Source organism: Ascaphus truei, chromosome 19 (assembly GCF_040206685.1).
Source record: "Ascaphus truei isolate aAscTru1 chromosome 19, aAscTru1.hap1, whole genome shotgun sequence".
NCBI classification, from domain to species: Eukaryota; Metazoa; Chordata; class Amphibia; order Anura; family Ascaphidae; genus Ascaphus; species Ascaphus truei.
Window position 1 is genome coordinate 6158412 of NC_134501.1, and position 27062 is coordinate 6185473.

General features: G+C 46.9%; 1 long non-coding RNA gene across 4 annotated transcripts; it reads left to right on the plus strand.

The window, feature by feature from the left end:
• Positions 1–1880: 1880 nt before the first annotated feature.
• LOC142470212 (uncharacterized) lies at positions 1881–23588 on the plus strand. Of its 4 annotated transcripts, XR_012789227.1 has the most exons (6): positions 5104–5991; positions 8164–8271; positions 8923–9022; positions 9140–9249; positions 9687–9872; positions 10977–12774. It is a non-coding gene; the product is annotated as an uncharacterized LOC142470212 (long non-coding RNA). The 4 variants fall into 4 exon arrangements; XR_012789228.1 differs by lacking the exons at positions 5104–5991; positions 9140–9249 and adding an exon at positions 1881–1919; XR_012789229.1 differs by lacking the exons at positions 9140–9249; positions 9687–9872; positions 10977–12774 and adding exons at positions 22200–22297; positions 23380–23588.
• The last annotated feature ends 3474 nt before the right edge of the window (positions 23589–27062 follow it).

Genomic DNA, 27062 nt, shown 5'->3' on the forward strand with positions numbered 1-27062 from the left:
TTAACCACTGATTGAGCCACCTGTGCTGTAGCAGGGATATCCTTAAAACCTGACCTGTTGGTGGCCCTTGAAGACTGGAGTTGGCCGCCCCCAGGTGTATATGTGAAGAAAAAGTCAGCAATGCTTTATAGAATGAAAGAAAAAAAAAGGAAAGGTTAAATTTGGATCCAAAAATGAAATGCAGTTTATCAGTTTCAAAATAATGTTTAATATACACGAAAGAAGAATGCCTTGCTTCACTAATAACTTGAATCCAAATTGTATTTTACATCAGGATCCTGAATAGATGCTACCATGGATTTCTTTCAAAGAACAACAGTGATGTCATCAGAGGGGCAAGAAATGGAATTATTGGTGCACTTCCTTCCAAGCTCCGGGCGAAATGCACCAATAATACTATTTCTTGCCCCTGTGATGAGATTATTGTTGTTCAAAATAATGTTTATAATGTTTTGGTTTTTTTCATGCTGCATTAAAGCCACACTAATAACAGGGCAGGATTTTGCGTGTTAGACGCATTCAAAGTTAACTAAAGGTTCCCAAATGACTGTGCTTTGTGCAAAGTAATAAAAGAGAGACAATAATTTGCCCTGTTTATCTGTGTCAGAATCATTAACAAATACGACTTGCAAGCTATCAGTAACTACATAGAACTTGGCACTGCTCAAACCTAAACAGAACAAACATTATAATGTGGTCATTAATAACAACTGATTCCTAATTAGCGCTCACGGTGTATACTCCTGTCCGGAGTGAGTATGTAAACAAACTAGGGGAGCCAGGTGACTTCTCCAAAAATACTGAACACAATGGTGAAAGGTACGAGACACACACAGACACACCTCTCTGCTCCATGCTGTTTCCTCCTCTTCTTGGCCCCACCCTCAGGCTTCTGACACCTCCTCCTGCAGCGGTTAGCTGCACTACCCAGCAGCAGCCAATCAGGATGGAGGAAGCTACCCAGCCCATAAGCAACAGCCCTGCCCTTTCCCTGCTCAGGGAAATCCTGCGCCTCCCCGAAGCCTGTCAGGTCACTATGTCTAAAGAGGTAATACCGGACACATACATGTCCAGTATTACGTCTATTTTTTTACTGAATAGAGAGTCCAAATACAGGACAGTCCGGTTCAATACTGGACACCTGGCAACCCCAATACAAACATACAGCAAATGAAAGTATCACTTGTAAGCACGTTCACATGTCTGAGACAGGTCTGTAACCCTGCACTTAACCATTATATCCTAGGATACAGGGCTTCCACTGCAGCTAGGGATTCTGGGAAATGGCATGCAAATGAGCACACGTCACCTTTTGCTTCAAATCCATTCTGACCTTGAACCCTTTAAGCATATGCCTGCCACATTACACAGCTTATACAAACATATAAGTCCTCAAACATAGTGATGAGAGGAACAATACCTTGCAAAGTAGGTTTAAAAAACGGACTTGCACACGTGTGTGCATGGAACATATTTGACAAGATATCGATGTGACTTCTATGTTGACGTTTCAGCCACACCCTTGTGTTTTCACTATCCCAAGTGTTGCTGATGAAATAACTGACCAATGTCAGATTAACCCGTTCTCACACCAACTAGGAGCCTGGAGCCACCAGCTGCCCAGACACCCACCGGCCTTCCTTCTCAGAGGAAATACAATGTCACTTTCTCGGTGCTAGAACGGTTGTAGCTCCATGACCGACAGTAACAAAACAAAGGGGTGCGCCCCGAAAAGAAGACACCGAATTTCTGAGGTGCAGCACCATGTAACAGGCCCGGCCTTACCTCTTGTGGTGCCCATGGTGACACGCTGGCAGCGGGGCCCCGCCTTCAGCCAGCGTAGTGACGTCATGGCAGGATATGACGTCGCATTGTCATGGCAACGCTGAAGGAGGGGTGATGCTGCCGCTCCGCAGAAGGTAACAGCCACTCCCCCACAGATACCCCCCTATCTTATACTATATTAGTGAAAGCACTGTATGTTTGCCTGCCTGCCTGCTGGATGTCCGGTGTCCCTAGCGGCAATCTCATTGGTCCCTTGGCCCGCCCGCCCCCGCACACCTCTCATTGGCCTCACACACTCACACCACCCCCTTGGCCCGCCCCCCACACCTCTCATTGGCCTGAGGCGGAGTGACGGGCCAAAGGTCCAAAAAAATAAATAAAACACACACACACACACACACACACACACACACACACACACACACACACACACACACACACACACACACACACACACACCTCTCTCCCCTCTCCAAATCACCTTTTCCCCCTCCCCAGCGGCATCACCTCTTCCCCCTCCCCAGCGGCATCACCTCTTCCCCCTCCCCAGCGGCATCACCTCTTCCCCCTCCCCAGCGGCATCACCTCTTCCCCCTCCCCAGCGGCATCACCTCTTCCCCCTCCCCAGCGGCATCACCTCTTCCCCCTCCCCAGCGGCATCACCTCTTCCCCCTCCCCAGCGGCATCACCTCTTCCCCCTCCCCAGCGGCATCACCTCTTCCCCCTCCCCAGCGGCATCACCTCTTCCCCCTCCCCAGCGGCATCACCTCTTCCCCCTCCCCAGCGGCATCACCTCTCCCCCCTCACCGCTCCAAATCACCTCTCCCCGCTCCAAATCACCTCTCCCCGCTCCAAATCACCTCTCCCCCCTCCCCGCTCCAAATCACCTCGCTTCCCGCAGCTGCCACGCGGCGCGTAAGATGGCGGACCCCCTTCCTCCCTCGCGGCGCCGAGTCAGACGGTGGCGGCGCCCGGAAGTACAGGTAGGTGTCGCTCCCCACCTCCGGCGCCAAACGGAACTGAGAAAGGGCGCATCAACTGAGGTGTGTGTGTGTGTGTGTGTGTGTGTGTGTGTGTGTGTGTGTGTGTGTGTGTGTGTGTGTCACTGTCCACTGCCCCCCCTCCTGTCCACTGCCCCCCCCTCCTGTCCACTGCGTCCCCCCTCCTGTCCCCCCTCCTGTCCACTGCCCCCCCCTCCTGTCCACTGCCCCCCCTCCTGTCCACTGCCCCCCCCTCCTGTCCACTGCCCCCCCTCCTGTCCACTGCCCCCCCCTCCTGTCCACTGCCCCCCCCTCCTGTCCACTGCCCCCCCCTCCTGTCCACTGCCCCCCCCTCCTGTCCACTGCCCCCCCTCCTGTCCACTGCCCCCTCCCTCCTGTCCACTGCCCCCCCCCCTCCTGTCCACTGCCCCCCCCCTCCTGTCCACTGCCCCCCCCCTCCTGTCCACTGCCCCCCCCTCCTGTCCACTGCCCCCCCCCCTCCTGTCCACTGCCCCCCCCCCCTCCTGTCCACTGCCCCCCCCCCTCCTGTCCACTGCCCCCCCCCTCCTGTCCACTGCCCCCCCCTCCTGTCCACTGCCCCCCCCTCCTGTCCACTGCCCCCCCCCCTCCTGTCCACTGCCCCCCCCCTCCTGTCCACTGCCCCCCCCTCCTGTCCACTGCCCCCCCCCCCCTCCTGTCCACTGCCCCCCCCCTCCTGTCCACTGCCCCCCCCTCCTGTCCACTGCCCCCCCCCTCCTGTCCACTGCCCCCCCTCCTGTCCACTGCCCCCTCCCTCCTGTCCACTGCCCCCCCCCTCCTGTCCACTGCCCCCCCCTCCTGTCCACTGCCCCCCCCCTCCTGTCCACTGCCCCCCCCCTCCTGTCCACTCCCCCCCCCCCCCTCCTGTCCACTGCCCCCCCCCCTCCTGTCCACTGCCCCCCCCCCCTCCTGTCCACTGCCCCCCCCCTCCTGTCCACTGCAGGAAATGCAGGGGGAGGAATCCATGCCTTTGAGGCGCCCCCCCCCTCCCTTTGACGCCCCCCCCCTCCCTTTGACGCCCCCCCCTCCCTTTGACGCCCCCCCCCTCCCTTTGACGCCCCCCCCCCTCCCTTTGACGCCCCCCCCCCTCCCTTTGACGCCCCCCCTCTCCCTTTGACGCCCCCCCCTCTCCCTTTGACGCCCCCCCCTCTCCCTTTGACGCCCCCCCCTCTCCCTTTGACGCCCCCCCCCCTCCCTTTGACGCCCCCCCCCCTCCCTTTGACGCCCCCCCCCCTCCCTTTGACGCCCCCCCCCCTCCCTTTGACGCCCCCCCCCTCCTTTGACGCCCCCCCCCTCCCTTTGACGCCCCCCCCCCTCCCTTTGACGCCCCCCTCCCTTTGACGCCCCCCTCCCTTTGACGCCCCCCCCCCTCCCTTTGACGCCCCCCCCCTCCCTTTGACGCCCCCCCCCCTCCCTTTGACGCCCCCCACCTCCCTTTGACGCCCCCCACCTCCCTTTGACGCCCCCCCCCTCCCTTTGACGCCCCCCCCCTCCCTTTGACGCCCCCCCCCCTCCCTTTGACGCCCCCCCCTCCCTTTGACGCCCCCCCCTCCCTTTGACGCCCCCCCCCTCCCTTTGACGCCCCCCCCCTCCCTTTGACGCCCCCCCCCTCCCTTTGACGCCCCCCCCCTCCCTTTGACGCCCCCCCCCTCCCTTTGACGCCCCCCCCCTCCCTTTGACGCCCCCCCCCTCCCTTTGACGCCCCCCCCCTCCCTTTGACGCCCCCCCCTGCCTTTGACGCCCCGCGCGCACACACTGACTGACTGCCGCACGCACGCACACACTGACTGACGCGCACACAAAGCCTGACTGACGCACGTACACACTGACTGAGGCACACACTGACTGTGTGTGCGTCAGTCAGTCTGTGTGTGTTTGTGTTTCTGCCTCAGACTCACTGACGCGCGAGCAAACACACAGTGACTGACGCACACACGCTACATGAAGCTGTAAAGGAGGGAGGGAGGGGGGGGACTGGATTGATGTGAATGGGGGACAAACAGAGAGAGGGGGGAGGAGAGAGAGGAACGGGAACATTACATCCCGGGCAACGCCGGGTCTCTCAGCTAGTACACAAATATAACACACACACACACATCACACAACACACGCATGCACACACCTACCTTGGGGTGAGCAGCGGAGCTGTGGTCCTGCGTGGGCCCGGGGTCTCCCCAGCTCCCCTCTCACGTGGGGGTGGAAGATTGGATCCCGGCGTGGACAGGAGAAGGGAGAGGAGGGAGCGCAGGGACCCCCCGAGGGCCCGGGGCTCAGGGCGACAGGCTTGCCCCAAGGTCATGGGTACCTCATAAAGGTGGTGTGGCGAGGAGTAGGGCGCTGTCACAGACCCTGGCATAGCCAATGGGAAAAAAATATTAGTACCACGCCATTGTTAATTCAGAAAAGCATCAAACATGTGTTCATAGAAAACAAGAGAAAAATGCGAAAATCCAACCCAAAACATGAATCTTCCGCAAAACAGCGAAATCATAGGAAATAATAACAGCTTGGGGTGTTATACGTGACGTGCAGGATGCTCTTAATAAGAAGAGTGGGGGTAAACGTTACAGTCCATGTGCCCTGGGAAATGCCACACCATTATACCATCACATGGAGGCTCCCCGATAGGCTATGGGACTACTATGACACGGGGGCTGTCACTTGTAGTCACACTGCTCTTACAGTATTAACAGCATCCTGTAAGCATGGCTTGAAATGTCAAATTATTGCTATTACCCATGATGATTTCCCTCTTCAGCAAGAAGATTCATGTTTTGGGTTAGATTTTTGTGTTTCTGACTTCTGCTATCACCCCATCCCCTCAATATCAAGAACGATAAAAGAAGATCTCGTCTTCCAATTCCAATCACTGCAGTGTTAAAGGGTTACTCGGTAATACTGTTTGTATTTCTAAGCAAGAACTGGAGGCAAAAGCTAATCATTTTTAATAGTGGCCATAATGACTACCAGATGTTAGTGGCCCCTGAAACCATTCAAAATTCACTTGAGACAACGCTCAATGCGGCTTTTCTATCACTGCTAGAGCTTTATATACACACACACACACACACACACACAATACACACATTAATATAATACAACTGTTTTAAGATATGACCACCATTGGACAGAGATGGTTCTGAACTGGATTCCAAGGGATATTAAAAGATCAAAACGATGGCCAAAAGTAAGTAATGGGAGGCTGAAATTCAAATAATTGTTGGCGCAACGTAAAGAAGAGAAGCTTCCAACACCAATTCCATGGAAGATCATTGGGCAGTCCTTCATCCAGCAGTGATGAAGTCTCCGGGAAGCGCAATATATGTAAGAAAGAATAAAATAGTGATAGTGCAATATTGTTATGATAAAATTAATAAACTCAAATAATGATGACACTGCTCTCTAGATATATACTCACAAACATGTGAGGTTTTGCAGGCACATAAAGGCACACCTGATGAAACCTATGTGGTGAAAACGCGTAGAGTGACGCTCTATCCCTGAGACGGCCAGAACCCCAGGAAGTGGACGCGGCGGATGACATCACTTCCGGTGTTTGGAACGCACCGGTGGAACGCACGCCACGAGAGAGGGGGAAGCGGAGATACCATCCACCCGGCCAGAGAGATCCATTGAGATCTAAATGCTTACCTATATTTGAAACCATGTGAGTGTAACTTGTTCTACTTACCTTTTATAAACTATACATACGGTCTGCACTATGTCCAGTTGTATCTTTTAAACAAGGTTCCTGGGAGTCCATCTATACGGGGCTACATTGATTTCTGCATCTCCTGGTGACTGAGTGACAATTAAGAACGCCTTAAAAGATACCTGCGCTTCCCGGAGACTTCATCGCTACTATACATCACGAGGATTGACTGAGCAAACCTCAACTGGGTCACAGCTGCATCTTCCTATATGTTTGCATAAGTATCACTGTATTTTTTACACTATTATCAATGGTTAACATCTGATTATTTAGAGCGCCACATTTTGATAAGTTTCCTTTTGTATGCGCTTCATCCAGCAGTGGATTGACAAGGGCTGAAGATGATGAAGATGATTATATAATGCCAATATTAAAGAAAATCATTACAGATGGCGATCATGAATAATGAAGTGGCCAATAAGTGAGAAGGGTCTTTTGTGAACCCCTGTTTTAATGATGACTACAGTCATACTTTGTTTTCTGCTTTCTACAGTGACATGTCCCTTTCTCATAGAGGTGTCATACATATGCGATACATCTTAAAACAGCATACCTTACATGCTTGAAGGTCTTTCAAAGCACTGCAATGGCTTAAATATCTCTGCAGCAGTGAGGGGGTTACATTTTGCCTACTCATAAAAAAATAAAACAGATTATTTTCATACATATGTTTTAGCATCTGCCAAAGTTTATGAGATTCATGGGGGACTCCAATTGTACTATGAGACATCAAAACGAAGCTATCAAAACATTTCCCCTCCCATCTGTGTCATGATATAAAATCAAATCAAAACAAGTTTTGAATCAGCTAATGAATCTAGTTAAAAAAAAATATATGTATATATATTGAAAACAATCATTAGTACAGCATCCTGTCTTCTAAAAAAAAACTATTTCCAAATGCTACCCTACATGAATCAGACATGCTCAGTGTGCTTTATATCACTAGACATAATTCAGACACAAATATGGCAACCATGGGATAAGGGTGTATGTAAATGAACACGCGTCAGCCTGCCGGTTTCTATTTTATTATTACAGTGGATGCTTTTCCTAACTTGTTAAAATTGATCAAATAGAAAGCTGTGAATAGAGCAGAAATTAAGCCAACTAGAAAAGTGTGACTTGGATTTAATATTTTATAATTGCCAAGGGACATACTGAGATCAATGAATTTCTGCCCGAGATGAGCGTCAGAAAGAGATGTTCTTCAGTCTTTTACGGAACATTGGTCTATTTAATTCTTGTGTCTGATGCATGTGAAATATGCCTGTGCTGCCCTTCTTTCCTACCTCCAAGCATTGCCCGAGGCATACATTACCACTTTTAATAGGCCGCCATCTGAGGAATGGCAAGGGAGCCAATAACCCATCGACTCTAATGGGCCTGCCTGTTTATACGCTTGCACCTTTTTTATCATGTAGCTAATTTTAGTTTTGCATGCCGAGTTGTTTCGCTTAGAATTAAATGAATAGAAACAAAGGAATCACGGCTCTGGCTAATAAACCATGAATATTTTCAAAGTTCTTCTCAACCAGGTTTTTTTTCTTTGTACATGTACGGGAGGATATAGTTTGAAAATGAATTCACTGCAGTGTTTTTCCACTTGTTGAGGAAATTAGCATGTGTGTTTTTTTTTTTTTGCAGCCAAATTTCACATGATGCTCTGAAACGGTAATTTGCAGTTTATTGCAACCGGGAGAAATAGTACCGTGCTCAGTTGAAGTCCCAAAACCGATATTATGGGAATAAATGGTAAGATTCAAATATTGCTAATAATCTGGGATTTGTCTTTTGCTCGTGCTTCGGAAGATCAGGTAAGGGTGTATCACGGTGATCACAGAGCTAGATCAACAGAAATCCAATAATCAGCTCCGGTCACATTGATTAATACTGTGCGCAATAGTCAAGCGAAGTCTGATTCATTAATCAGTGGTTAGATCTCACATTGGTAAACAAAGGAACCGTCCTGTGCTCTGGTATACAGTCCCAGCACCCGTAGGTGTCGGTGTGAGTCACTTGGGAACGGGGTGGAGGGTGCAGATATGAACCTCTAATTGGATCAGGGCTGGGAGGGAAATCCATTACCTCTAGACTCACTCCGATCTGGGTCCTGCTCTGCTATGACCTCCGTTTATTCGGACATCACACACACAAGGCTACACCACGGTCTCCCCCTCAACGCGTATCGCGCTATGGAACAGCACTTAGATCTCACATTGCTTGTATGTTTAGGGGTTATTCTCCAATGCATTGTTGCTCTCACCACTTGCTACTGGATGATCGCAATGATCTACACGTTAATAAGTAGGGCTTACCAGGGTTACCGACTACATTTTGCTAGCTGTAAACGATTGTTCATTCACTTCAACAGTGGTTAACGATCTCTTTCCATGTTGTGAATAGTCCCCTGGAAACACTGCGGGTATCAGCGATTCTTGACATGGACATGCGAATGGAAACATCTAGTACTTTGGAAAAGCCTCCCCACTCTTTCCCAACCAAGGTATACGTCTGCTAAGTTACACAGCTTTTACAGTGAAGTCATAGCTGGAAAAGAGAAATCATAAGGTTCCCCCATACCAAACAGGTCTTCCATGTGTTTCCAACTCCTGTGCTTTAGATGGACCATTTTATGATGTCATGATTATCATGCTAGGTAACGCTACAGAAGGTTGGATGGACTGGAAACATGGGCATGTAAATGGCAGATGAGATTGAATGCAGAGAAATGTAAGGTTATACATGTGGGAAACATGCTACATACAAACTACATGCAACACAATTAGGTAAATCCTAATGGAGAGGGATCTAGGAGTGCTTGTTGACTGAAGACTTGTCAATAGTGCTCAATGTCAGGCAGTAGCTTCAAAGGCCAATAGGATATTATCATGCATAAAACGTGGTATGGTTCGAAGGGAAGATAGCATAATTCGGCCACTGAGTAAATCCTTAGTAAGACCACACCTTGACTATGAAGTGCAGTTTTGGGCACCGCTCCATAAAATAGATATTATGTAACTGGAAAAAGTGCAGAAAAGCGCCACTAAATTAATAAAAAGGATGGAAGGTCTGATTTTTGAGGAAAGGCTATCCACATTAGGTTTGTTAACGTTAGAAAAGTGGCGTCTAAGAGGGGATTTGATAAATATTTACAAATATATTCACAGAAGGAACTTTTAAGGGAACTTTTCATCCTATGGACATTAGATATTAAGAGGGTCATCCCTTGATATCCGGAGCAAAGGCGATTTCACCAGCAGCCAAGGAAAGGGTTATTTACAGTAAAGGTAGATAAAATGAGGAATTTATTACCGGTGGAAAAAGGGATGGCAGATATCTCTAAAAAAAAAAAGGTGAGACTTTTTTATTTTATTTATAAAGATAAGATATACAGGGATAAAACAAATAAGTTAAACATAGGAAGGATGTTAATCCAGGAAAAAATCCAATTAGTGGAGTAAATAAGGAATTTCTCCCCCCTCCGCATGTGTGCTAAGCACAGTAGTCCTGCGCATGCGTGCCGAGTGCGGGAGTCCTGCGCATGCGTGCCGAGCTGCCAACACTGACGGCCTCTTCTGCCAGCAGTGATGTCACTTCCGTGGTGCCAGCAAAGAGTTTCACTTCAAAAAGGTGTCAGTTACAGATGAGACCCGTTGAACAGGTCATTGGAACACGTTCACTTTAGTCCCAGGAGGGATTGCCCCTTTAATAGAGTTGTCGCAGACAGATACATCATTGAACTTGCAGGCATTCCTCTGGCAGAGTTGGGAAGACCTACTGCTAAAATTAACCCTTTCCCAGGCCCACCTTTAATGTGAAGTACAATACCAGCAATATAGCTAAAGGTAGTGCTGCCCCCCTCTTATTAACAATTATTTAATAGATATGTCACTGGAATTAGTTCACTTTGGTCACTAGAAGGGTTGCCCCTTTAAGAATACCAATACTCCTTAACTCAATTCTGCAAGCCCCCCTCCATCCGCCCCCCTAACAGGTCAGGTTTTAAGGATATTCCAGCTTCAGCACAGGTGGTGTGCTGACACAAGGATTGAATGAGCCACTAGTGCTGAAGCAGGGATATCCTAAAAACCTGACCTGTTGCGGGGTGTTGAGTACTGGGGTTGAGAACCACCTGCCATACAACATTAGAGAAGTCCGTATTGGGACATGACAATGGGGAGTTATCACTTGAAGAGATCATGTGCAAATTCCTGTCAGGAGAATTTTCTCTGATGTTAAAATCCTGGCAGCATTAGGTGCCATCGATGTATAACATGTAACACATTTTGTCAACCGCCAAAAAAGTGTGAAAATCCTTATTAATGGCAAAATTATCTGTGATAATATGTCCTTAACATTTATTAAAGTGCTGTGCTGATTGACACATACTAGAAAAGCTATTAAAAATGTGACCTTTTTTAATCATATACCTGTTATTAACAACTTTATTGTTAGAGGCACCAGCACTGTACTGGAGAACCCTCCAGCCCTGCAGAAGTTAACCAGGGAAGAAACCTATGCACTTGCCAAACATCGCTATGTGTCTATCCTTTGTGGAGTAATTCTGGCCCAAGGAGAATAGAGAGACAGTCGGAGATGTGCATTATTGCCGTTTAACCCATCTTAACATTCCATCTGTTGTTGTCTCTCTCACTCATGAAACAAATACTGTAGGTTGCATGTAGTAAATTGGATTAATTTGATGCAAGATTCTTAGGCAACACAGGTTACTGTCAGCTCAGACCTGGGTGTAAATGAACAAGAAATTGACACATCCCATTGTATGAAGCGCATCAAGTAACCCCACCCTCTCACCTTTGTTCTGTATGACCTTTCAACCTTTGCAAAAGTTGAACAAAGTACCGTGATGTTACGCAGTCGTTCTGCAAATACTGCATTATTCCCACAAAAAGCATATTGTGATGTCGGGGGACCCATCCGTTGCTTTCTTCATCCACACTCAAATTCCCTACAAACTTTCCTGAACTCCTGATCCATCACTCACCCGAACTTGTCCTTCTCTTTGTGATCCTCTGGCCTGGCCGACAAGTTGACCATGGAGCTCAAGCTTTTAACGTCTCTTGCTCTCCAGCTGGGGTGAGCCTGGTTAGGGTAATAGCAATGCACTTCACCGCTTGCACAAGGGAGAATGACCGTTGAGCAAAGAACGAATTCTACGCACAGAGCACATTTTCGGCACAGATTTTTCCATGTTTCCCACTTCTTATACATGGCACTGATCGCCCTTTTGGCTAGTTTAGAAGGATGGCGCCACGTTGGCACCTTCTTCTGGTCGGGGGCGTTTTATTACAAACCCTTGCACTAGCACACTAGGCACTTAGTCGTCCCTTCCATGGGGAGAGTTGCGTTGCATGACCTAGTTTTGGCCAGTGATAGAAGACCCGCGCAGGCCGAGGCAGATGACGGTGGACCCCCGGGTCGGAGTCTCCACTCAAGAGCACGGCTGAACGAATGGCACGGGGCACAATGGGAGGAGGAACTTTTGCTGCCCTTCTGGCCAAAGAGTTCCTGAAAGGACACAGCTGCACAGTGGGCACATACACTTGTTACCCTGTGGAATGTTCACCAGCGAGCACACATACACTTGTTACCCTGTGGAATGTTCACCAGCGAGCACACATACACTTGGGCTCCAGAAAATAAACACAATAACGCCTCCTTCTTTTAGTTTCTCTGCAATACTTCCTAGTCCTCTTCCCCTGGGAAACAATGGAGCTCACAGACCCGTATATGGAGACAGATGATTGAACTCTATCACATTTAGTAGCATGTAATCCACTATAAAGATACAAATTCATGGGAGACAAGGCTGTCTTTTTGAGTTCTAGGGGCAGCTACTTAATCACGCAAGTTGAGTGAAGGACCCTTATTCTTAAATTAATACCATACCCATTTTGTAAAGAATAGTGAGCCACACCTAATAGAGCACTAGGGTGCCCTTAAGATTATTTTGCTGCAGGATTCATGGAAAGTATGACGCCGATTCTCACAAACTTCTGTAACAGTCGCAAGCAAGAATACAAGCAGCTGTGTGTAATGCCTCAGATATGTTCAGAAACAAATGGACTTATTATTCAAAAGATATTAGTCAGGCCTCCTCAGACCATCAGTCTCTTTAACATCAGAGAAACTACTTCATCTAATAATAACACACACACACTGTACATATATTTAGCACTTACAGATCAGTAAGGAGTTCCATATAGTGGTTCTGAAAGGCCTTAAAAATGGGGATGGAACACTAAATATGAAGAGATTAAAAAAAAATTCTGCCACATTCTTAAAACTGGATTATTTATTGTCATTTAAATATAAATTACTATTATTTGCTTACGGTTTGATTTAACATATATGTAAATACTCACTCAAACAGGAAAAAATGCATGGATAGTCACTAACACACACACACACACAGTGTGCTATTTGTTATCAATTTCCCTTTGAAACAAACCATTTTATAAAAAAAAGGTTATTTTAAAGTGGAAATCCAATCACTTTTTTTTTCCAGCAAAGGACTGATGCAGGGGGTCTCCGGACTACGAACCCCATTAATTTGAGCTCCAGGACTCCCTGCTTCCGGAGATAGAGACCTCCATAGTAGGTGCCGATAGCCGCACTGCTCGGCTACCAGGGATCACGTAATATCGGAGTTTCGAAGCTCCCGCGCCCTGCGGGCCAGTAGGAAGCCGTGATGTCATCAGGTTCGGCTTCTTATTGGCCCACGTGAAACGGGAGCTTTAAACTTTAAAGCTCCGCTTGCTCAGCCGAAGCGGATACCGGCACCCCCTACGGAGGTCTGTATCTCTGGAGGCAAGTGGTCCCCAGAGCTGAAATGAATGGGTCTCAGCTACAGAGACCCCCCGGCTTCACCCCTGAGTAAAAACAAATATAAATAAAAATACATATTAAAAAAAAAAAAGGCGCTCAAATTGCTTCTTTATGGATAATATTTTTGGACCAACTCATTCTCGTTGAAAATCATATAACGTAATGAATCACCTTAACACATCGGGGCAGATCCATCCATGTATTGACTTGAATGGAAGTTATAGACAGATGGGATGTGCTAACCCGTACAGTCACTCGATGAGTCTGCCACATAGGTCATTAGCAGGTCAATGGCTTTTCTGCTTCTCTGCAATGCCCGCTCCCTGCCTGCTCATTCTCCAGAACAACCAATCGTTCAGCGCTTCCCCACGATACGCTTTTCTGGATGCATTCTCAAAGTACAAACACCTCAGTGCAAAAGTGCCGTGTTACTCAGCACTGCACTATAATGCGGCACGTTCAGTTTCAGGATGCCCGCCCCTCCCCCGATTGTGAAATTTTGCTTTCACTACTAAATATTTTAAGGTTCATTCGGTGGTCCACGTGGCCAAATAAAGTGGCGCTACTGTGCTGGGTTAGGAAGTGGAACTGTAAGTAAAAGGAACTAAATCAAAACAAATCAGTGGTAGTCCAGGTGAAAAAAGAGAAAGTAATGATACTCTGATACTCTGATACTCTGGCTGTGCAAACCTGAGTAGTGGCACGTCGTAACCTTTGACCTATTGGTTATTCCTCCGCAAAGCGCTCACTTGCAATAAAGGAGTTGCTTTGTGGTAAGAACACTGATTTGATGTGGGTGGACCCAGTGTCAACAGCCCAAGATACCTAAAGTCAGGGGTTCTCAACCGGAGTCCTCAGACCCGCACTCCCCCCCTCCCCCCCAAGCAGGTTAGGTTTTAAAGATAACCCTGCTTCAGCGCTGGTGGCTCAAAGACTGAGCCACTGATTGAGCCACCTGTGCTGAAGCAGGGACTGATTGAGCTGTTGGGGGGACTTGAGGACTGGAGTAGAGAGCCCCTGCCTTACGTAAATCACATAATGTCCCTGTCTCCGATACCACAATTAGATTGTAAGCTTTAATTTTGGACAGGGGACCCACTGTGCCTTCAAAATGCTACGTACAGCGCTGCTCACACCGACAGTGCTTTATTATAAACAAAAAATGGGATTATTATTGCTAATGTGTTTGCCGGCCACACCAGCGGTGGCAACGGATTTAATGAAATGTCCATGAAAAATAGAAAAAAGTTGACTTCTCCGGGAAATAAATCTATTCCCCCCCCCCCCTCCCCCTTTCCCTCCCCCAAGATTTATACATTTGGATCCAAACTCCCAAACTCACAGTGTGCGAAGAAAAATGGGGACAGCACGGGTGAAGTTGGGATTGATTTACTTCATTAGCTGGGATTACAAGTTTAATTTACAAACCAGAGGTCAACATTTCTCATTAACAAGGGGGCCACGAATGACTGCAGGGCTCAGTTCAAGAGGAGACCACTCTTATTACTAACTACACATTTCAATCTGTCTTTGATGTTTCTCCTTTTACCCTCCTGCCTTTTATTTTTTTGGCAGAGGACCTGATTTTAATTGTAGCTATACAACATAGCTGGGTTTGCCTTAGAGCCAGCCTCCAACATCTGCAGTAAGTGCAGCTTTACTGATATTGGGTGCAGTCCACGGCCCGGGGCTGGTTTTAATGGATCCCCTTTTCATACAAGGCTGGGATTGTTTTCCACGTGATTCTTGTTAATTTAGCTGCAGGACAGGGAACATCAGTTTTCCCTGAGAGTTTCTGATCTATAATCTTAAACCGAGCAAAGAAAAATGCACCGAGAGGAAGGGACGGTGGTCTTCCTGCTAATGACGACCAGTAGCCAATAAAGTGTCTTTCTGCAGAATGCTAAATGGAAGAAGAATGCTCAATGTCAAATGGTCTTTTAATGTCTCAGAGTTTCTTCTTCTGAGGACTCTATTTTCATTTGTCAGGCAGGGGAAGAAAAAAACCAACGTATATCTGAAAGCCTCCACGGTCTCTCTAGGCAATGCTGTGTGTTAAAAGGAATCACTACAAAGGATATTAAACATTTACATCTCGTATCGCAAATCACTGGGGTTTAACCACTGAAAATTGCGCAGCAAATGCCATGGAACTAAAATGTTTACAAACAACTACAGTATTTGGGGAAGAGAAAAAATACCATGCGGCATCAGGTGATGTCGAGGCGATAATGAATAGGATACTGTGGTTCAGGAGTGGCCAACTCCAGCCCTCAAGACCGCCAAACAGGTCAGGTTTTTCAAGATATCCCTGCTTCAGCACAGATGGCTTAATCAGTCCCTGCTTCAGCACAGGTGGCTCAATCAGTGGCTAGACAGAGCCACCTGTGCTGAAGCAGGGATGTCCTGAAAACCTGGCCTGTTGGTGGCCCTTGAACACAGGAGTTGGCCCCCTCCCGCTGCTGTTAATTGACAGTTTTCAAAGACCACCAATGAAATGACGGTAAAGGTCTCTACAAATGAGCCCAGCTTCAGCCAGTGTGCGCTGACCTTCCAACGGCCAAAATAAGGGCTTTTAATAACTGGTTCCTACTACTTTCCCTTTTCCCTCCCCCCTCATACCCGCGATATATATAATAACTGGTTTAGCCTGTTCTTCAAAGTCATCCTAATATCGCATAAAAATTAAAAACACCTTGCTGCATATATTTCACTGATCTTATTGGTACAAGTGACATCTCTGTGTTCCAAAGAACATGATCACCTTCAGACTAGCTTCAAGCTTTGTAGTCACAAAAGGTGCTTTTGCTTTAGCGGCGTTTTGCCTTTCTGCAGACCCTGGCATGTTCCGCCCCTGTGTCACAGAAGGAGAGAATGGCAGTGCCTATTGTTAACGGTCACCAAGCCACTAAGAACAGATCATCTTTCAGGTCACATATTCCCAAACAGAGAGGGCTGTTTATATGCACCATTATCTAAAATCAGGCAGTAAATAAAAATGCCACTTGTGGATCCATGTGTTTGTCTCAGATAGGTCTGCCACCCTGTCTTTCCCCATTATCACGTAGCAAACAGTGCTTCCGCCTCAGCCAGGGATTCTGGGTAGCGTTGCCAGGTGTCCAGTATTGAACTGGACTGTCCTGTATTTGGACACTCCTATCCAGTACAAAGTAAGAGCTAATACTGGACATGTATGTGTCCGGTATTACCTCTCTGGACATAGTGACCCGACAGGCTTGGGGGGGGGAGGGGGAGGGGCACGGGATTTCCCCGAGCAGGGAGACAGCAGGGCTGCTGCTAGGGGGCTGGGCAGCTTCCTCCATCCTGATTAGCTGCATTACCCAGCAGCAGCCAATCAGAGGAGGTGTCAGGAGCCTGGGGATAGGGCCAAGGAGAGGAGAAAACAGCATGGAGCGGATAGAGGTGAGAGGGTTGTGTGTGTGTGTGTGTGTGTGTGTTTTTATTCCAGGAAATAAAGCAGTCAGATCGATGCCAACTTTTGCCTAAATCTCTCAAAAAAAATTTTAACAGAACATTTTTGGCCTCCGATTTTTTTTCTTCCAACACTGTCGTGATTGAATGTTATTTACGCGCGTTTCAGTGCGCGGGGAGTCGATCGCAATGTTTCATTTTCCTTGTCTTGCCCCCTGGCAGCAAATTGGGAGCCGTGAAATCAGCCCACACCCTGAATATTAGTTTGGCTCTGGAGGTAAAAAGGACTCCTCTTTTCTGGCGAAATTGTAACTGATCCGCTCGCTGGCGTTTTCAAAGCTCCCTTGTTTGCTCTGGGCTCTGTAGCACAAACTGAGACACGGCTACAAAGTCTCCTTTTGGCTATCGGTTTCATTTCTTTTGGCAGTGCAGGTCAAGCCACAGGCCGTGGCACAGCCACCTTTTCATAACCCGTCAGCACCTTTTCCTCGTCTTATCTACATGGGGAGCGTTGGGGACCTTCAGCTTGGAACAGGGGGATTATCTCCCATTCTAGACATCTTTGAAAGGTTATTATTCCAGGCTAATTTCGAGTTGGCAATGAAATGAAGGCTCGTCTTTGTGAGGGATTAATTAAAAAAAAAAACACACGCACAAAAAAACAAAACAGGATTTGATGTCAGTGGGAAATAACCAGCGTGGGACCCATAATGGGGCCTTCTGCTGCTGGCCACTGCCTGAAGCCAATTTCTTAGGAGATGAAAACTCTGACAAACCCTTCAGTTAAGCTGAAAGAAGGCAGCAGTCCAGTAACACCCATTGGCCCTGCAGGCATCCTGTGACCCCTTTAGAAAAGTCACATTCACTTTGCTCTTGAGAAAGGGAAAAAAAAAAAAATAATAATGCTCGGGGCGTTTTCTTTTAAACCATGTGAAATAAGGAAATGTGAGGATGTGAAAATGAAGTGAAAAAAAAAAAAAGTTCGAATTCATTTCCTCCCGTTGCAGCGGCTTAAAAAGCCAAACTCGTTCATTTAAAAAGTGTGTGTAAAAACCTGAGACATTCACCAGCAGGCAAGGGCTAGGAAACAGCTCAGGGTGACGATATATGTAAATATGTAAAATAATCTGTTGGAAATCATCGCTTGGGCTGGAGAGGATGCTCTACCCTTATCCCAGCATATCCCTCGATAAAGAGAGAGAGGCAAAAATAGCCCTGGCTATGTGTGTGTCTGTGTCTGTGTATGTATACAGTATATATATTTATAGTAACAGCGTCGGAGTACGTTGGGTTGGACTGTCAAACATTAATATGAATGTAACTTAGCTCTATGAGGGTGCACGCAGAATGGACCTCAGCCACTAGACGTCCTAAAGTGGATATAGGAAAAAGATGACCACAGCGTCCGATTGTCGAAAACATGATATTTTATTCACTCCATCAAAGTGCCTGGTTTTGTTCTTTGTTGTACTTTGATGGAATGCATAAAATATTCTGTTTCTCTACAATTGGAGTGCTGTGTTGACATATTTTGATATATACATATATAAATATGGTTGTGCTTGTTGTGTTCATTTTTGATGAACGAAAGAGTTTATGCGTATATGTCAATTTATTTTTATACGTTTTTTAAATCTCAGATGTATTTTGGAATCTGCTCAACTAAATAGATCCATCACTAAGGGCGGGGGGGAGGGGAGATACACAGAAGGAACTCATCTTCAGTAATCTGTTCATTGTTTTGCGGGCAGGGAGAAGCACTGTGTGTCTGTGTGTCTGGGTGTGTCTGTATGTGTGTGTGTCTTTGTGTGTGTCTGCGTGTGTCAGTCTGTGTGTACAGCAAGGGATACTGTCTGTGCACAGCAATAGGTGTCTGCGTTGTCTAGGAAGGGAGTAATGTGTCTGTAGAGAACAATATGTATGTGCACGGCCGGATTAACACTTGGCAAGGCCCTAAACAATGATAGAGATGAGCCCCCTATATATTAAATATATATATATATATATATATATATATATATATATATACAGTGTTCGACAAACCTATACATTTGCACGCCCAGGGTGAGTGGATTTAACATCGTGGCGAGCTCCTATTGGCCCAAGCAGCACACGTGTGGTACTAGGTGGCGAGTAGATTTTTTTGTTCGGCGAGTAGATTTTTTTGTGATTTGCCAACCACTGTTATATATATATATATATATATATATATATATATATATATATATATATATATATATATATATATATATATATATATATATATATATATATATATATTGGGCAGGTTAACTACCGTAAACTGTTGGGAGTGCTCCTCACAATGGAAAGATGGCGTGAGTCCATTTCTAGAACTTAAACACAACAGGGACCGTGGATATGAAGTCAAAGGAAAGAAATAACTAAACCAGGGGTAGTCTACAGTAGGCTACAGTTATGACCAGTCTTTATCCAGTCTCTTTGGATAATATCCATAATATATCTCCCCATACTTATTTGAGGAGTTGTCCAAGGCCAGAGCGTGAATTTTCTCAGCCTAGAAAACACGTGAGATTTCGTAGTGGATCAGACACAATGGACCACATCCAAGTTTATGCTTGCGAAATTATGCAGGACAGCCGAGCGCTCATGCTTAGAGAGTTGGTGACGTCACTGCTCCCAAGCATGAGCGCGCTCAGCGGCAGCGTGGCCGCAGCCTTAGACAACAACTGAAATAAGTATGGGGAGATATATTCTGGATATTACCCAAAGAGACTGGATAAAGAATGAATGTGTTCGAAAGCAAACACAAGTCAGCGACATCATAACAAAGGTGAAAAATGACCATCGTTGCACAAAGATGGTATTTGATTGGATTCCAAGTGATCTCAAAATACCAAGACGACGACCAAAAGTAAGATAGGAGAGAAGAGAGGCTTGTAAGGCCGTGATTATACAGAAAACTGCGCACGGCGCCGTGCGCCTGAAACACAACATAAAAAAAAAAACAGCAGCAGTTATTCCTGTTGCGGAACTGCAGGGCGGATGTCTCCTGGCGCGATCCTCAGATTTCTTCTTGGCTGTCGACGCCACATCACATGAGCGGTTCCAGCCAATGAGGGCGAACCGCTCACGGCCACGCCTCTCTGTCTCCGCTTTGCAGGTTCCCTGGTATAATCAAGATGCCGCTCGGCGGCAGCGTGAGGGTGACGTCACAGGATCGCGCTGCCGCTCAGCGGCATCTGGTATAATCGAGCCCTAACCGCAGTAACCGTAAGATCATTGGGGAGGACGTTATCCAGCAGTGCATCGCCAAGGGCTGAGATGTTTATCTATGCATATTTTTACACACACATATATAGATGTGTGTGTGTGTATATATATATATATATATATATATATATATATATATATATACATACTGTTTCTATTATTTCACTTCCTACACTGATTAAGAATTAGTGTACCTGACATAACGTAACCCATACAGACCATGAGCACAAAAAGATAGAAAACAAATATCAGATACTAAAATACTACACATTGTAACCTTCCTTCTGGCCTTCCTGCCTCCCACCTGTCTCCCCTACAATCTATCCTAAATGCTGCTGCAAGAATCACTTTAATATCTCATAAATCTGTCTCTGCGTCTCTCCTGCTGAAATCCTTCTCCTGGCTACCTATTAAATCCCATATTACTTACAAAATTCTCTTCCTCACTTTTAAGGTTATACACTCCCCTACCTCTCCTTACATCTCAGCCCTAATATCTCGCTATACACCTGCTGGCTCTTGTGATCTGCTCATGGATGTCTTCTGTCTGCCCCCTTTGTACGTAAAGCCTTCTCCCACCTAAAACCTTTCTCACTGACTGCCCCACACACCTGGAATGCCCTTCCCCTCAATATCCGACTGGCACCCTCTCTATCCACCTTTACAACCTTTCTTAAAACACACCTCCTTAACGAAGCATATGGGTAACTCTGCTGGCTGATACTATATATCTCACATGCACTGACCTTGGCCCCCTGCAGACGCACTTCTCAGAACACCCTCCTACTGTCTCTGTAAGTTCTCCCTACTTACCACTTAGATTGTAAGCTCTTCGGGGCAGGGACTCCTTATCCTACTTTTATGTCTGAAGCGCTTATTCCCACTGTGTGTTATATTATTATGTCACGTGTATTACTGCTATAAAGCGCTGAGTACATGGATTGTGCTATATAAATATATACATACATACATACTATATATACATACCATACCGGAGGTGCCGTGGAATTAAAGTACCAACGTAAAACTGACTCAGAGTTCAACATATATTTAATAGCTTCAGAGAGCGTATGCCTGGAAGCATTGGGAGAGCCCTAGAGGACATGGGGGGACTACAAAGGGGGCTCAGGGTGACAGGAGTGACCCCAAAAGTGGGCGTGAAAAGGGATGATATAGAGTGACAAATAGATAAAGAGATGGAGTCAGAAAGTGAGAGATGGAAAGAAATTGCTCAATTTCAAGTTTCAATAACCCAATTAATATATCCCACTATATGCCATCCTTATTCCATTACAGTATATGGGACTTTTTGGTGGTCCCAACTTCCACATCATGGTCATCTTTTTTGTGCACCAAATGTAGGATGGGGACCCAGACACAACATCACTGCATTTGGGGCCAGCATGGCTGGTGACAGGGAACACCCCACAATTATAATGCAGATAGGGGGAAACGTACAAATACAGCTCTCTTTTACGAGCCGTGCATATAACAGGCATCAGAAGTCTCACTCATTCGGTTCTCAGAGACTTTTTGGAGGCACCACTGTTAGAAATCAGATACAAATGAAATGTTATTGGCTCAGAAACTTCAATCTCATTCTGAATCTTTGTGTTGAAGTCCCCTCCAGCTGCAAGGGAGGCTTAACAGATAGGAAAGAGTGTTATCTATCAACATTTTGCTCCAATAATGACCGGAGGGATGACTGGAAATAAAGGCAGTTTTAAATATATTTCTAATTTTCTATGAATATATATTGGACAGAGTGATGTTTATGCTTAAACTCTCAGCCACAAAGGAGCCAGAACAATGAGCAGGAATTAGGAGACAAATATCAGAGGACGATCTTCCCAAGCTATTTGAGAAGAACGTCTGTTTATTCTACTGTGATTATGCTACAATATCTTCTCTGGGTTAAAGGATTGGCCTTGAAATGAAAGAGTGATCTGAATGTGCTTTTTATTATACCCACCCATTATTTTATAATAATAAATAAATGCCTATTATTCCTTGCTACTTTAATGGACTCGATAAAATCAAACCACATGGCCCAAGACATTTATTTTAACCAGATTCAGAGAAATGTTTAAGGTTTGTTAGCAGATTCAAAGAATGTTTTTTCAATGGACATTTCTTTTCCCCCACAGATTTTGGAAATGAAATATTTCTTTGAAGACTGCTCTGCCTTCAATTAGATAAAGAACATACCAGGGTATCGGCAGACATGAGACTTGGAAAGTGAAAAGTAAAAAAAAATGGAATTGTGTGTGTGTTTGTGGGGGCGGGGGGTGTATGTGTGTGTGTGTGTATGTGTGTGTGTGTGTGTGTGTGTGTGTGTGTGGTTGTATATGTGTGTGTGTGTGTGTGTGTGTATGTGTGTGTGTGGGGGTGTGTGGGTGGGTGTGGGTGTATGTGTGTGTGTTGGGGGGATGTCTTTATGACAGTGCAAGGTTTTCATATGCTCTGCTTTGCCAAGTTAAGTTAAGTTCTCAGCTCAAATATCTTTGGCTCCGCTCCAGACTAAATGCCAGTTAGACAGGCCCGCCCGCTTACCCTTTCAAGGTAGATATCAACAGTGGCTAGCACTAATCATTTACAAAGGTCATGATCGGAAGCTAGCCCGTAAGCAGTCATTTAAAATTCGATTGATCCCTATTTGTAGTCAGGAAAAGAAAATGGACATTTTCGGCTGTGTTGTAATTATGACCCTCGCAGGCAATTGTAAATAGATGTGCAAATCTAGATACCGGCGAATACCTCGGAGAAGGAATTATGAGTCTCCGCTAACATGAAAGTTGGAAAGGTTGAAAATAATTTTTAAAAAGGGCTTTTGTAAAAGGACATTTGTCTTATGAGGCAGGGAAAAAGGGTTTGTGTTTTTTAATTTTTAGAGTTTGCACTCCTTAGAGTACTCGCTGTACTGGAACAAAAGAATTGCGGAGCACCGTATGCTGACATGGGCCCGGTCATGTGGTAGATCCCGTGTTTTAGTAAATTCAATGGTAGGAAGGCAGCGGGCACTCAGGAAATTGAAGAAAAGATTTATTTATTGAGTGTACATATTCCTCCTACGCGTTTCAGTTCTAACTGGGACCGAAACGCGTAGGAGGAATATGTACACACACTAAAGAAACCTTTTCTTCCTATTTCTATTGAGGCTGAGCCATGCTCTCAAAGCTAAGCAAGGAGTCCCAGTCTTCAGAAAAGGACGGTGGGGTCTCTCGAGGGGTAAATCGCGGGCTGTTATTTGGGGAGATTGCTGATGACTGTTCTGTACATAGACGTTTCTTGTGGTGATTGAACAAACAGCCGTCTTTCCCCCTGCAGATCACTGCAGACCGGGGAACTCGGCTGCACGCGTCGCCAGCCTCGCAGGCGCGCGTGCAGCGCAGGCACTTGGGCCGTAGCCCTACAGAGGATTTCTAGGATCCTGCTTCATTACAGGATTAAGAAGGACTGAAGCTGAGCCCCCCTGTCTTCCCCCTGCAGATCACTGCCCCCCTGTCTTCCCCCTGCAGATCACTGCCCCCCTGTCTTCCCCCTGCAGATCACTGCCCCCCTGTCTTCCCCCTGCAGATCACTGCCCCCCTGTCTTCCCCCTGCAGATCACTGCCCCCCTGTCTTCCCCCTGCAGATCACTGCCCCCCTGTCTTCCCCCTGCAGATCACTGCCCCCCTGTCTTCCCCCTGCAGATCACTACCCCCCTGTCTTCCCCCTGCAGATCACTGCCCCCCTGTCTTCCCCCTGCAGATCACTGCCCCCCTGTCTTTCCCCTGCAGATCACTGCCCCCCTGTCTTCCCCCTGCAGATCACTACCCCCCTGTCTTCCCCCTGCAGATCACTGCCCCCCTGTCTTCCCCCTGCAGATCACTACCCCCCTGGTCTAAGACGACGTTGATACGAAAGTGAGATATACACAGTGTTGCAAATCAAAGGGTGGTGAAAATACGATGACCTTCCTTCGCTCAAGCATAAAAGTAACACAGTATTACTACAGGTGGTCCTCGCAATCCAACGTTTCATTTTACAACGAATGGCAAATCCGACGCTTTACAATGCCTCCCTTTGGGCCGTGTTTTGACGCCGGAATGCGTTATCCAACGCCTGAATGTGTTATCCAACGGTCACTGCCACTGATTAACATGGGACTCGCTTTACAACGGTTTCACTATCCAACGCTACTTGCAGAGCGGGTTCTGTTGGATAACCGAGGACTGCCTGTATAACTATAAGTCATTCACATTGACAACTTTAATGATTGAATATGAAAGCTATGGTTTTAATTAATTTAGATAGGAATCAGGGGGTCTCCGGAGCTCCACTGCATTCATTTCAGCTTCGGTGACCCCCTGCTTCCCGACTTACTTGCCTGGGAAGGTGCCGTCAGTACAGTCTCCTCCAGGGGAAACAAAATGGAGGTTAAAGTCTCCTGCGTCATGCAGGCCAAGATGAAGCTGTAACATCATTCATCGTGGCTTCCTATTGGCTGGAAGGTACCAGCGGTATCTTCTCCGGAACGTATCTTGGGGAGTAGGTGGTTCCTGGAGTTAAAATATACACGGTTCCGCTCCGGAGACATCCTGCTTCCTAGATATATTAAAAGAAGGGTGTTTAAAGCAGCAATACAATAAGTAGGGGGTCCCTGGAGATGAACCTCATTCATTTCAGCTCCGGGGACCCCCTGCTTTCAGAGATACTTACCTCTAGCGGGTGTCGGGATCTCTGTGGAGTTTAAAGGTCCTGGTCATGCGGGCCAATCGGAAGCCGCTCCGGATGACGTTGCAGCTTCCTATTGGCCCGCGTGACATTTAAACGCCACCATTTCGTTAGGCACACCAGTTCCCTCTCTAGCTTCATAGATACGGGACCCCGTACGGAGGTAAGTATTTCTGGAAAAAGGGGATCCGTAGTGCTGAAATTAGCACAGAATTTGATTTATAGTATTGTGTAATGATTGGTTAAGTTCATTTATTTAAAATTATTGGTAATAATATGATCCATTATCTAAGCCCCAAAAAAAGTATTATTTTCTGTAAGTAATTTTTTTCAGTTTGATCATAATGTGTATAAATCATAGAATGTTCTATAAATTGAACCTAAGGATAACAGATTGGAGCATTTGCTCTAATCTTCCACATAAATAGGTTGTCAGTCTATATAAGGGGTGGGGAACTCCAGTCCTAAAGGACCAGCAACAGGTCAGGTTTTCAGGATATCCCTGCTTCAGCACAGGTGGCTCAGTCGAATGCTGCGGAAAATAGTGACAATGTTTTATTTCCGCAGGAGTTTCTGTAAAGCAAACCTCCCAAGAGGAATAAACAGGTATTAGATCTTCTGGGATCCGTAAGGGACATTTATCCAAACACACCATTGTAATGTATCTGCACAAAGCAGTTGAAAATGATGTGTGTTAAGCAAGGCACAGCCAGATCTAAAAGCAGTTCTCATCTGTTTTCCAGGGATTCAGGAGTTTAGTTGCCATAACATAGTATTTTCTAAAAGACAATCTACAGGTTTCTAATTGTATTAGGCAGCGACGTTAGAGATGTACAAAACTTTGACCAAAGTTGCAAACGGGGCTATATTTACCCTCCAGCTGCGGAACAAATGCTACCTTGTCTGCAAGTGATTCGCAAGTGATTTGCCAAAGCATTAAGGCAATGTGCCTGCCAATGTCGCTTAATATGCTTCTTTGCAAAATGTGAATCGGTAATAGAACTCCCTTGCTACAGCCTACATTTAAACAGGGTGGTGCATAGCTATGTATATTGGGAAGGCCACAAGAAACAAGAGCACGCTTCCTATGGTATTGAGAGTAATCCTGCTCGTCGCCTGTGCTCTATCCATAACTGTGTCCTTTCCCCTCACTGCCCCTTACCTGTGGGACTCGCTCACACTCAGTATACGCCAAGCACCTTCTCTCCCTCACTGCCCCTTACCTGTGGGACTCCCTCACACTCAGTATATGCCCAGCACCTTCTCTCCCCTTACCTGTGGGACTCCCTCACACTCAGTATACGCCCAGCACCTTCTCTCCCCTTACCTGTGGGATTCCCTCACACTTCGTATACGCCAAGCACCTTCTCTCCCCTTACCTGTGGGACTCGCTCACACTCAGTATACGCCAAGCACCTTCTCTCCCTCACTGCCCCTTACCTGTGGGACTCCCTCACACTCAGTATATGCCCAGCACCTTCTCTCCCCTTACCTGTGGAACTCCCTCATACTCAGTATACACCCAGCACCTTCTCTCCCCTTACCTGTGGAACTCCCTCACACTCAGTATACACCCAGCACCTTCTCTCCTCCCCTTACCTGTGGAACTCCCTCACACTCAGTATATGCCGAGCACCTTCTCTCCCCTTACCTGTGGGACTCCCTCACACTCAGTATACACCCAGCACCTTCTCTCCCCTTACCTGTGGAACTCCCTCACACTCAGTATACACCCAGCACCTTCTCTCCCCTTACCTGTGGAACTCCCTCACACTCAGTATATGCCCAGCACCTTCTCTCCCCTTACCTGTGGGACTCCCTCACACTCAGTATACGCCCAGCACCTTCTCTCCCCTTACCTGTGAGACTCCCTCACACTCAGTATATGCCCAGCACCTTCTCTCCCCTTACCTGTGGAACTCCCTCACACTCAGTATACACCCAGCACCTTCTCTCCCCTTACCTGTGGGACTCCCTCACACTCAGTATACGCCAAGCACCTTCTCTCCCACACTGCCCCTTACCTGTGGGACTCCCTCATCCTCAGTATACTCGGAGCACCTTCTCTTCCCTACCTGTGGGACTCCCTCACACTCAGTATACGCCAAGTACCTTCTCTTCCACACTGCCCCTTACCTGTGGGACTCCCTCACCCTCAGTATACGCCGAGCACCTTCTCTCCCCTTACCTGTGGGACTCCCTCACACTCAGTATACGCCAAGCACCTTCTCTCCCCTTACCTGTGGGACTCCCTCTCACTGAGTATACGCCCAGCACCTTCTCTCCCCTTACCT